General features: G+C 47.2%; 1 pseudogene; it reads right to left on the reverse strand.

The window, feature by feature from the left end:
- Nucleotides 1-7,791: 7,791 nt before the first annotated feature.
- Nucleotides 7,792-7,909, reverse strand: LOC126285485 (5S ribosomal RNA; annotated as a pseudogene).
- Between the last annotated feature and the right edge of the window lie 6,080 nt (nt 7,910-13,989).

Consider the following 13,989-nt stretch of genomic DNA (forward strand, 5'->3'; position numbering starts at 1 on the left):
TCAGGGTCATTCTTTTGTAGGGATTATTAAAAGTTAGATTGCGTTGCGCTAAAAATATTGTGTGTCAGTTTAGTGATGATCAGAATAAGTAAAGAGAGCAATGTCTGAGTACGTTCAGTTGTGCTCAGCTGTTTGAAAATCGAATAACGTAAGGGGTTTACCAGCACAGTAATTCATAATTTTCCTAAGGGGACGTTTCAGTGTTGTAGTTGGCGCACGAGCGATGAGACGCAGCATCTCCGAGGTGGCGACGAAGTGGGTGTTTTCCTGTGCGACCATTTCACGAATGTACCGCGAATTTCAGGAATACGACAAAACATCAAATAGCGACATGACTGCGGCAGGGAAAAGATGCTACAAGAAGGGGACCCACGACGACTGAGTAGAATCGTTCAGTGCGACAGAAGTGCAACCCTTCTCCAAATTTCTGCAGATTTCAGTGTTGGGCCATCAACAGATGTCAGCGTGCGCACCATTCAACGAAACAACACTGATATGGGCTTCCGGAGCCGAAGGCCCACTCGTGTATCCTTGATGACTGCACGACACAAGGCTTTATACCTCCCCTGGGCTCGTCAACACCGGCATTGGACTGTTGATGAATGGGGAACATGTTGACTGTTCGGACGACATTCGTTTCAAATTGTATCGAGCGGATGGACTTGTATGGAGACAACGTCATGAGTCCATGGACCCTGCACGTCAGCAGGAGAATGTTCAAGCTGGTGGAGGCTCTGAAATGCTGTGGGGTGTGTACAGTTGGAGTGATATGCGACCCCTCATAGGTCGAGAAACGACTTTGACCGATGTCACGTACGTAAGCATCCTGTCTGATCACCTGCATCCATTCATGTCCATGTGCATTCCGACAAAGAATGTTCAAATGTGTGTGAAATCTTATGGGACTTAACTGCTAAGGTCATCAGTCCCTAAGCTTACTCACTATATAACCTAAAGTATAAACCCATGCCCGAGAGAGGACTCGGCCCTCCTCCGGGATCAGCCGCAGAGTCCATGACTGCAGCGCCTAGACCGCTCGGCTAGTCCCGCGTGGCTGCATGCCGACAGACTTGGACAATTCCAGCAGGACAATGCACACGTACAGAATTGCTATAGAGTGTCTCTAGGAGCACTCTTCTGAGTTTAGACACTTGCACCGGCCACCGAAGTCCCCAGACATGAACATTATTAAGTATATCTAGGACGCCTTGCAACGTGCTATTCAGAAGAGATCTCCATGCCCTCGTACTCTTACGAATTTATGGACAGCCCCGCAGGATTCATGCTGTCGGTTCCCTCCAGCACTATTTCAGACATTAGTCGATTCCATGCCACGTCGTGTTTCGGCACTTCTGCGTACTGGCGGGGGCTCTACACGACGTTAAGTAGGTGTACTAGTTTCTTTGGATTTTCAGTGTAAATTGATACTGCCACCTGTTCCTGATACGCAGACAAATAAGGATCCAATAAGGGTTCCGTTTTTACCGACTGAGGTACGGAACCCTACACAGGAAAACGTACGGTGAAGGAGGGGGGCTGGACGTCCGTTTGAAGCCTCGGTGGTCAGGAGCAAAGTGGTGGTCCAAGTTGCCGGCGTCCGGACCACGCTGACCTCCAGAGCGCGGCACTGCACGGGATTAGAACCGAGGACCCAGGGGCCGGCCCGCTGGGATTACGGAGCGCGAACTTGGTGCGTGGTCCCGGCGAGTAGTTGCGGGCGCAGATCCCGCCCTGGTGCCGCAATTAACTAATAACGTGCCATGAATAATGGCCGGCGCGCTGGCCGCCGGGTCGATGCCGCCGCCCACACGGACCCGCGCCGGCTCTCAGACGCGCCGTCATCCTCAGGGGCAGCTCCTGGGACTCGCACACTGCGCGAAATTTCTAGCAGGGCTTTTAAAATCAAACCAGACAAGATTCTAGTGATACCCTTTTAAGGGTCGCGTTGGAACGGTGCAAAGGGTGCCCCAGAAGGTCGTATGATCTGAAAGGCGGCAAGCCCGTCGGCTAGCCCGTTTATCAGTTGATTTCACTTTCTCTGCTTAGCTTTTTCTACGAGGGGCGTTCAGTAAGTAATGCAATACATTTTTTCCGTCAAAGCAGGTTGGTTTCATTCACGATTCCAATACACCTAACTGTTCTCCACACTTTTGGCCGAAAATCCCTATTTTTCAATATAATCTCTGATAATTTCGACGGCGTTACGCCACCTTACGAAGAGGACCGATGTTTCAGGATTGTACTACTCTACTCGTCGATGTCGGAAGCAACATCATTGTTTTGCTGTTGTGGAAGATGCATCTGCATGATCCGTTACGTGGTCTACAGTTGTGAATGAAGTGGATGTGTTCTCTATTATCTCCTGCCTTTTCGAGGAAGAGAAAGACGAACTTGCCATGTTTTGTGTTTTGTGCGAATTTCTATAAAAATTTGTAATGCTTTTATAATTGTTTTTATTTTGGTTTTGCCTGAAGACGTTATGTGACCAATTGCTTTGGAATTTGAACATATCGCAGAAAGGAACAAAATGTTCTGGTTTTTGAAACGGTTCCACTTGTCTTCTATACAATTCACTGTTTTGAATTGTGATACAAGTATATTTTTTGATATAGTGGTTATATAACCATACAAGAAATCTATACATTCTTGTTCTGATTGATATAACTTAACAATTTTAATTAGTATCGCGTCAAGTGATTGAGGCTGATTTCATTCTTGCACTGTTGTCGGCACCCAACTTGCAGACACTTTTCGGCAACACATCAAGTAACGTGGGATGGGCCGGAGCACGGCCAATATGCAGTGTGGCTGTTACGTCTCAAAATTTTATGCCCTTGTCTGCTAACGCCATGTCCTGCATTCTACGAGGGTTGTCCTTCTGTAAGTTAAGATCGGTGCGAAATTGAAACCACTGGCAAAATCAAATGGTTCAAATGGCTCTGAGCACTTCTGAGGTTATCAGTCCCCTAGAACTTGCAACTACTCAAACCTAACTAAACTAAGGACATCACACGCATCCATGCTATAGGCAGGATTCGAACCTGCGACCGTAGCAGTCGCATGGTTCCAGACTTCTGAGGTTATCAGTCCCCTAGAACTTGTAACTACTCAAACCTAACTAAACTAAGGACATCACACGCATCCATGCTATAGGCAGGATTCGAACCTGCGACCGTAGCAGTCGCATGGTTCCAGACTGTAGCGCCTAGAACCGCTCGGCCACTCTGGCCGGCTGGAAAAATCCGGTAAAGCTTTGCACAGATGTGTTGGGCAGTGTCTCTAGTATGTCCGTCGATCGTATCGCGTCGCTCTTTTCAGTTTTGGGTGAACAGTGGGCATGTAAAGATGCTAAGCTAATAGCGTCTCCCGCCAAGTATAAGGGCCTGGTTAGAGTTTCGCCTGTGTCATGCAACCCACATAACACAACTGTCGAGCGGCTCCTTCTTCGTGCAAATTCTCGGCCGCACACTGCAGGGGCCTTGAAGACGCTCCTGCAGCGCTTCCGATGAGAAGCGTTTGATCACCCACAACACAGTCCGTAATTCCCCCCCCCCCCCCGAGTCTCATCTCTGCTCACAACAACAATCGTTAGCTATGAAGACAAAATTTTTTTCTACTGACAACGAGCTGCAGACCAGGCCGAAAGCACAGGCGGCTGCTTTCTACGACGAAGATATTGGAAAGTTGATACAGCATTACGACAACACTCGAAATTGGAGCGGTGAGTGAGTAGAGAAGTAGATGGAAGGTGTACCTAAATGTAGCAAATAAAACGTTTCTGATTTTCACTGTGGCTTCCAGTTCACGACCGATCGGAACTTACTTACTAGACAACCCTCGTATAAGTCTTTTCCAGAATGAAATTTTCCGTCTGACACGAATCTTCCTGGCAGATTAAAAGTGTGTGCCGGACCAAGAGACGAAGTCGGGATCATTGTCTTCCATGGGAAAGTGCTCTACCGACAGAGCGACCCAACCACGGCTCACGACCAGTGCTCACAGTTTTACTCCCGCTGCTACCTCATCTCCTACTTTCCAAAGCTCACAGAAGCTCTGCTGGGAAACTTGCAAGAGTACCACTCCTGGCACTTGGCCATGAAAGGTAAAGGTCCCGAGCTCGAGAGTCGGTCTGGCAAACAGTTTTGGTCTGTTAGCAATGTTCTCGCAACGTTTATTTTTTATTTCTATTATTCGTGGGTGTAGAGTAACGCGTACTTCGACTTTCAGTCCCCAATCTCTGCCTTCCTTCTCTAAACATGCAACACCAGCGCCCAACCATTTGACGTGACATCTTCACCGTACATTGTCTATAGGCGTCCATGGAGGACGGACACATTAATGCCAAAGCTTGCCAATTTACATCGGATAACAGCACGTACTTCCATTGGTGACCACGTTATCGCAGGCCGGGGTGGCCGAGCGGTTCTAGGCGCTACAGTCTGCGACCGCTACGGTTGCAGGTTCGAATCCTGCCTAGGATTCTAGGGGACTGATGACCTCAGAAGTTACGTCCCATAGTGTTCAGAGCCATTTGAACCATTTGAACCGCGATATCAGTACACGTCCGCCTGTCAACAAGATGTTTACTCGGATAACCTCAGGCACACCGGTCTGAGGCTGTTATTCGGCGCTCTGCGCATGTGTCAGTCCTCCGCCGCTGACGCCCTTTCCGTCGTTTAACCAGCAACGGGTGCGGATTTAGATGGCGTCTGTTTGTGTCACCTGGTGTGCCGTCTTGTCTTTCAAAAATAATGACGAATGTCGGAAAGTCGCTCGTACATGTAGAGTTGAACTGTTACGCTCCATAGGTATCACGGTATAGAGATGCAAGCGGACGAGTTTGTGTTCACGAGGGAGGAATGTGGACGCACCCGCTGAGGGGCTTATAACACCGCGAGCCGCGTCGTCCACATTTTCATCATCGCGGGTGGCCCGCAGCTGGTGGTTCGCTGATCGACGCGGATTTCATTATGGCGTGCAAACCGAAGCGGCCGTCTGGCGATGCCCACGCGCGAATTAGATTCTGTTTGCTCAATCAGAACGCGGCGCAGAATAACGCTGCCGCCGTGTCGGACATGCGCCGAGGTGTCCCACTCCCTCCGCCCCCGCCCCCCCCCCCCTCCCTCATACCCCCGCCCGTTTCGGCTCAGAGACGAGGCCGTGTTATACGCCGGAGCGCGCGGGCGCTTGACCAGCCGACGCGAAGCGCGCCCCGATTATGTTGCAACCATTGATTATTGCGCCCACCGTTCTGCACGAGAGAGGGAGAAAGAGATACAGAGAGAGAGAGAGAGAGAGAGAGAGAGAGAGAGAGAGAGAGAGAGAGAGAGATGGCACTGGCACTGCTGCGCCCAGCACGGCAGAGTCCCGAGGTTGTTCCTCTGCATAAGGACTTGAATGCTTGGACGGTGGCAGAAGGTGCACTCTATGTGAGGCAGGACACTTTGTCGTAGGTGGTGGCGACGCAAAGGCCACGCACTGCATGCAGCTCTGAGCTGCAATCTGACACAGAGGCGCCCGAAGCTGTCAGGTCCAGCAATAAACAGCTGACCACACGGACAGAAACTGCTTCTGCGGCAACGTTAAGGTACAACACAGGAGTCTCTCTCCTACTCTCTTTCTCTAAAGCCGCGTGGGATTAGCCGAGCGGTCTAAGGCGCTGCAGTCATGGACTGTGCGGCTGATCCCGGCGGAGGTTCGAGTCCTCGCTCGGGCATGGGTGTGTCTGTTTGTGCTTAGGATAATTTCGGTTAAGTAGTGTTTAAGCTAAGGGACTGATGACCTTAGCAGTTATGTCCCATAAGATTTCACACACATTTCTCTCTCTCTCTCTCTCTCTCTCTCTCTCTCTCTCTCTCTCTCTCTCTCTCTCTAGCCGTTGACTCGAATCCGATTCCCCGTTGTCCTAAAGACACATACAGCCAAAAAGCAAACGATAATCACATTATAACTGCTAAAACTGCTGTCGAAGATGTTTTGTAAAATAAATAAGTTCTAAAATATAAAATTCTACATCTACATCATATTCTGCAAGCCACCTAATGGTGTGTGGCGGAGGGTACTTTCGGTATCACTATCTGATCCCTCCAACCCTGTTCCACTCGCGAATAGTGCGTGGGAAGAATGACTGTCGGTAAGCCTCTGTATTGGCTATAATTTCTCTGATTTTCTCCTCGTGGTCAATACGCGAGATGCATGTGTGGGGGGAATATGTTATCCGACTCCTTCTGAAAAGTGCTGTCCCGAAATTTCAGTAGTAAATCTCTCCGTGATGCACGACGCCTCGCTTGTAACGTCTGCCAGTGGAGTTTGTGTAACGTCTCCTTAAAGCTCTCTCGCCAGCGTGACGAAACGCGCCGCTCTTCGTTGGATCTTCTCTATCCTCTCTATCAGTCCTATCTAATAGGGATACCAGATAGATAAACAATACTCAAGGATAGGGCGAAAAAGCGCCTTATAAGCTACTTCTTTCGTGGATGAGTTACATTTCCTTAAGATTCTGTCTTATGAATCTGAGTCTGGAGCCTGCTTTTCCCACTATCTGTTTTATATAGTCATGGCACTTAAGATCGCTCTGGATAGTCACGCCTAGATATTTTAAGGCAGACGCTGTCTCCAGCTGTTTATCAACAGTGTACCTGTACAATAGTGGATTTCTTTTCCTATGAATGCCCAATACGTTACATTTATTTACGTTTAGGGTCAACTGTCAGAGCCTGCACCATTCATCAATTGTCTGCAGGTCGTTCCGCAAATCTTCTGGCGTTGCTATATATATATATATATATATATATATATATATATATATATATATATATATATATATATATATATATATATTGTAAACCGCAACAGTCCTATCACACTTCCTTATGGTACTACGGACACTACCTTTATGACTGTCGGTTTAGTTCCTTTAAGAGCGACGTGTTGAGTTCTGTCTGCAAGGAAGTCTTGAATCCAGTCGCCTTTCAGCTCCGATACCACGTAAGCTTTTTTTTTTTTTCGTTAAACGGCAGTGCGGGACCGTGTCAAATGCCTTACTGAAGTCAAAGAACCTGAGCGTCGTTGTCCACTGCGCTGTGAATCTCTGTTTGCGGAATCCATGTTGATTAATATGACAAAGTCAATATCTCCTTCCTAAATGTTTGCAGGGCCAACACCCGGCATCATGGTGTGGTTAGCGATCTCCTACACTGGCCGTACACCTCTGGTGACTGTCGAGGGGACACTGAATAGTGTACGGTACATCCAAACCGTCATCGAACCCATCGTTCTACCATTCCTAGACCGGCAGGGGAACTTGCTGTTCCAACAGGACAATGCACGTCCGCATGTATCCCGTGCCACCCAACGTGCTCTAGAAGGTGTAAGTCAACTACCCTGGCCAGCAAGATCTCCGGATCAATTTCCAGGAGTGTAGTATATGGTGATATCACCTTTTTACACTGGGACTAATATTTGTTACTACTATTCAAAATATAACACCATTTAAAAATAAATTCATGCGTTTACCATTTTATCCATCACTATATTATCTATCGGAGACTGATCAGGATGGAGCGCGATTTATTCGCATAATTCAACTAGCACTCCGTCTTCAGGCAACAAGTGGCCCATCGGGACCATCCGACCGCCGTGTCACCCTCATATGAAGATACGGATAGGTGGGGCGTGTCGTCAGCACACCGTTCTCCCGGTCGTTACGATGGTTTTCTTTGACCGGAGCCGCTACTATTCGGTCGAGTAGCTCCTCAATTGGCATCACGAGGCCGAGTGCACCCCGAAAAATGGCAACAGCGCATGGCGACCCGGTTGATCACCCATCCAAGCGCCTGCCACGCCCAACAGCGCTTAACTTCGGTGATCTGACGGGAACCGGTGTATCCACTGCGGCAAGGCCGTTGCCTTATTATTCAACTAGAATGGTCTTTTTTTCTGCAATACTGACCTGATCGCTTCCTCTGTGGTCCTTGGCACTTTCAAGAGTTTTTCCAACACCACAATCCAAAGCTGTTTATGGTACTATCCCTTTTTGTACCACCCGTCATCGTACTATGAACTTGATTATTGTTTGTTACTCGTTCACCGAGACCCCTCGGCGCCTAGTGCGTCGTATGTTCCGTTGACGTTCTACTATTTACAAGACTATTTTGGATGTTGAGACTGATTATAATATCAGTATTGATACCTTTAAGACTGCTGATGTGCTATATGGTGTATCGGTTTTTTATTCTGGCCGTAAAGGTGAATATCTGAAACCTGCTACCCTAGTCGCAAGGAGAATTTTAGTATGCATTTACGGCAGTACAGTTTCAGTTTTACACCCATTTTACACATCACAAACTTCAACACCATCCTAACCAACCTGGCGTACAGCCTTGACAACTCAAAGAAAGTGTCCAATAAGTTTGTAATATCTGAAGATGGGTGTAATCCCGAAACGCATAGCATGTTCTAATAAAAAGAGTCAATTGAACATCTCATGACTTTATTGCGATTGTACAGCAATGGTTGCCAATTATTACAATAAAAATGATCGCAGGCCTCAGACGGGATTTTAATGTCCTGTATATCAAGTTGTATTAACGCGAGACACTAAAATTTATTTGTGGTATTACAGGAATATTTAGCATTATGTTTTGAATTAGTCTAACCGAAGTAAAAAAGATGGCTCCTCATGTCCTTTAAAAACTGGAACCCCTAGAGCAACGCATAGCTTGGGACAAATATCGTACGCCATCTGCTAACGCATGTTCGAAATACACTCCCGGAAATTGAAATAAGAACACCGTGAATTCATTGTCCCAGGAAGGGGAAACTTTACTGACACATTCCTGGGGTCAGATACGTCACATGATCACACTGACAGAACCACAGGCACATAGACACAGGCAACAGAGCATGCACAATGTCGGCACTAGTACAGTGTATATCCACCTTTCGCAGCAATGCAGGCTGCTTTTCTCCCATGGAGACGATCGTAGAGATGCTGGATGTAGTCCTGTGGAACGGCTTGCCATGCCATTTCCACCTGGCGCCTCAGTTGGACCAGCGTTCATGCTGGACGTGCAGACCGCGTGAGACGACGCTTCATCCAGTCCCAAACATGCTCAATGGGGGACAGATCCGGAGATCTTGCTGGCCAGGGTAGTTGACTTACACCTTCTAGAGCACGTTGGGTGGCACGGGATACATGCGGACGTGCATTGTCCTGATGGAACAGCAAGTTCCCTTGCCGGTCTAGGAATGGTAGAACGATGGGTTCAATGGCGATTTGGATGTACCGTACACTATTCAGTGTCCCCTCGACAGTCACCAGAGGTGTACGGCCAGTGTAGGAGATCGCTAACCACACCATGATGCCGGGTGTTGGCCCTGTGTGCCTCGGTCGTATGCAGTCCTGATTGTGGCGCTCACCTGCACGGCGCCAAACACGCATACGACCATCATTGGCACCAAAGCAGAAGCGACTCTCATCGCTGAAGACGACACGTCTCCATTCGTCCCTCCATTCACGCCTGTCGTGACACCACTGGAGGCCGGCTGCACGATGTTGGGGCGTGAGCGGAAGACGGCCTAACGGTGTGCGGGACCGTAGCCCAGCTTCATGGAGACGGTTGCGAATGGTCCTCGCCGATACCCCAGGAGCAACAGTGTCCCTAATTTGGTGGGAAGTGGCGGTGCGGTCCCCTACGGCACTGCGTAGGATCCTACGGTATTGGCGTGCATCCTTGCGTCGCTGCAGTCCGGTCCCAGGTCGACGGGCACGTGCACCTTCCGCCGACCACTGGCGACAACATCGATGTACTGTGGAGACCTCACGCCCCACGTGTTGAGCAATTCGGCGGTACGTCCACCCGGCCTCCCGCATGCCCACTATACGCCCTCACTCAAAGTCCGTCAACTGCACATACGGTTCACGTCCACGCTGTCGCGGCATGCTACCAGTGTTAAAGACTGCGATGGAGCTCCGTATGCCACGGCAAACTGGCTGACACTGACGGCGGCGGTGCACAAATGCTGCGCAGCTAGCGCCATTCGACGGCCAACACCGCGGTTCCTGGTGTGTCCGCTGTGCCGTGCGTGTGATCATTGCTTGTACAGCCCTCTCGCAGTGTCCGGAGCAAGTATGGTGGGTCTGACACACCGGTGTCAATGTGTTCTTTTTTCCATTTCCAGGAGTGTAGTTATTTTGTCAAGGTGCGTCAGTGGTCAGTCTTTCAATACTTATGTTTCATTGATGTCTTCTGTATTATTATCGGCAGCCTAAGGACCTCAGGGACGGGTGTAGGATGAGTGTACCGTATCAGACTATACCATGGTCATTGCTTTGTTTGTGGCATTTATTATTTCATTCATTATTTATTATTTCATTGAATTTCAGTTTCTATACAACGCGAAAGCTATCATCCACGCTCCGTTTAAGGCAATACACAAGTACACGATTAGGATTCAAAAATGGTTCATGTGGCTCTAAGCACTATGGGACTTAACATCTTAGGTCATCAGTCCCCTAGAACTTAGAACTACTTAAACCTAACACATCACTCACATCCATGCCCGAGGCAGGATTCGAACCTGCGACCGTAGCAGCAGCGCGGCTCCGGACTGAAGCGCCTATAACCGCTCGGCCACAGCGGCCGGCGATTGGGCTTCCATAATCATGAGAACGATTTTCTAGTTCAGCTTAGTAACGTTGGGAATCTTACTGATTTCAGATACTTCACCGAAACCAAGATGGACTTACGTAATATCTATGCTAATAAGAGATATGCAGCGTCACCTTCCCACCTAAAGATATACCCCTGGCTTCCATTATCAAGCGCAAAGTAATAACTGCTCATCTGGTGAATTTAGCTTTCTTAAAACCAGATCTCTCATCCTCTTAAAATATATGGTTATTAGTCTTCGAGAGGCTGGCTGGACACCAGTCTCCAGGTACAACTCATGAACTCTGGCATAGAGCTGGACCAGCCTGGAATGACGTGCCTGTAACTTTCAACCAATTATAGCTGGACTCGACGCCGACTCGATTTAGAGCTGGACTGTTGCCACAGTTAGAAACTCTGTGTTCTGAATTTAACACTCTGCTCAGCACAAAATCACCTACAAATTTAATCACAAATTTTTCCTACCACTATGTTCGCTTCCATAACTAAGTGGTCAGTGTAGAAGGTTGACATGCGGAGGATCCGAGTTCGATTCCTCGTACTGCCAAGAATTTATCCTTGTCGGGAAACTGGACTGGGGTGCACTCAGCCTAGAGATGGCAAATGAGGAGCTACATGATTGATAGGTAGCGGCCTAAAGGTCCAAATATTGATAATGGCCGGTAGAGCGATGTGCTGACTCCATGCGCCTCCATGACTACCTATGGCAGAGAATGATGCGGCGGCCGGTCCACATCACGTGGGCCCCAGGACCTGGTCGCGGAGTATCTCTCTCTCTCTCTCTCTCTCTCTCTCTCTCTCTCTCTCTCTCTTTCTCTTGATCTCTCTCTCTCTCTCGCGCGCGGGTTCTCTCTCTCTCTCTCTCTCCCCTTGCTATTTAACTAACTGCCGTATCGATAACCCTTTGTGCACATACAGGATGAAACAAAGTTCGAGCACTCAGACTTGAAATCGCGATTCCTTACGCACTAGCAATACGAAAATGTTAGCAGCAAAACATCGTCCAGGAAAAAGGTGGACGGCAAATAAAGTCAGTTTGGCAACAATGTAATCCCATTATCATTCAATGCTATAATTACTTAAGATTGACTCCAGGCTGTACAGAAATCTAATCCTGATGTAATGTTACTGAAATATGTATGCGTATACCTTTTTGCTCCAGGCGGAATCCTCCAAATATATGCTAAGATAGTAAATTTCTCAACACTGTAATCCAACATACGACGTGTATATTCATTCACTAAGGCATAGCAGCGCTTCACAGTTGCCGTGGCATGATTGTTAGGTTGCATTACTAGAATGGAATCGCTTATTGCTGGACGTAGGCACATTTGCTTTATTATATTTGCTAACTTTGTCTGCTTGACATGGTATCTCGTTTGGTTCACTTAGTCTAACTACAAACAGTATTTTTAAAACTCTTCTAATTCCTAAATGCAAAACAGAAGTGAAATTAGTATTGTCTGTTTTATTTCGCTTTCAAACACTTATTTTATCTTTAAGCGTTCTCTCCATGCACTACCCTCCCCACTGTTAATATTTCTTCCAGCTTCCCCAATGCAGAAAAAAAGCACTCCTCCGACCACCTCCTAAAGGCAGCGAATAAAACACACACACACACACACACACACTATATATATATATATATATATATATATATATATATATATATATATATATATATATGAATGCTATTCGGAAAGTAAGGTCCGACAGGGTGCGAAATCCGATGAAGCTTTGTAAAGATGCGTTGGGCGGTATCTCTATTGTGTCTGTCGATCGCATCACGTCGCTCTTTTCAGTTCTGAGCGCACAGAGAGCACGTAAACATGCCTAGAAAATAGTGTCGTCCGCACAGTATGAGGGCCTGATGTGAGACTTCGCCTGAATTCATGCAGCCCACAAAACATAACTGTCATACGTTTCTTCTGCATGACAATTCTCGCCCGCACTCTGAAGGGGCAGTGAAGATACCTCTGCAGCGTTTTCTATGGGAAGTGTTTGATCACCCACAATAGAGCGCGTAATTGACTCTCCCTGAGTTTCATTTCTGCTCACATAAACCCCTAGCTATGAAGACAACGTTCTGCCACAGACAACGAGCTGTAGACCTGCTTAGAGAATTGGCAGGAAGCACAGGTGGCTTCCTTCTACGACGAAGACATTGGAAAGTTGGTGACATGCTACGACAAATGTCTAAATCGGAGCGGCGACTGTATAGAGAAGTAGCTGGAAGGTGTAGCTAATTGTTGCAAATAAAACATTTTTGATTTTCACACAGGTTGCCATTTAGCGAATATAAAAGTCACTGGGCCTATTCACTCTGATATTTCAACAGATATTTGCAGTTTGGTTTTTGCAACGTGTAGCTGGAGTTACCCCAGGCAAATTATGCTCATCGAGCGCTGATCTGTTTCACATTACAAACAAAATGATTTTTAAATCAGAATTTTACGTTCCCATTCCATAGAGCGGTACTAACTTAGTTTAGTGCGTTATCTCTTTCGTCCATATGTATTAAGAGAAACAGTAAAACACGAATGACGAGTGATCCAGCGGCGACATCACCGACCTGACCCAAGCTGACTGCAAAGGCGCTGGTCAGTCGCTGCTGGAGTACTCTCTATTATTCATGTTTTACTGTTTCTGTTAATATATATTGATAAAAGGAATATCGCACTAGACTAATGTGGTGCCGCTCTGTCGAATGGGCACGTAACACTCTTATTTAAAAATAATTTTGTTCGTACTGTGAAACAAATCAACGTTTTCCATCGACGCTGGGTGTTGTACGAGTGATGTGATCAGCAGGATTTGTTTGGGGCGACTACAGCTACAGTTGCAAAAACGGAATTGTAAATATCTACAGGATCCCCACAGAAAATGCGCCTGACGACCCGACAAATAGCTCACTTATAAAAAAATTATCGAGAGCAGTTTTTTTCCCATCTGGAGCGTGTTTTTTCTTTTGTCTGTTGTAAACCTTATAGGCTCGTTAATGCAATAAATAATGAAAACACAGAATCGAGGCCGCTACGTCAAACGTTCTCTATCCTTACAGTCTTTCCAACACATAGAGTTGGCGGCGCTGTTATACAGTACCAAGTAAAGATACTTCTTTTGGAACATGTTACTCCATAATAGTAATTATTTCTCCCTAAAATATACAGCGGTCAATATTTTTCTTTTGAGACTTTATCCTTGACAGTACGCAATGACTCTTGGTGTGAAATCGGAGTGTCAGAATTATCCTTCACTCTGCTAGGCGGCGCAATATCAGCGCTGAATCCGCACGCGTAAGAAACTCAATTCAAAT

This window comes from Schistocerca gregaria, chromosome 8 (assembly GCF_023897955.1).
Source record: "Schistocerca gregaria isolate iqSchGreg1 chromosome 8, iqSchGreg1.2, whole genome shotgun sequence".
NCBI lineage: Eukaryota > Metazoa > Arthropoda > Insecta > Orthoptera > Acrididae > Schistocerca > Schistocerca gregaria.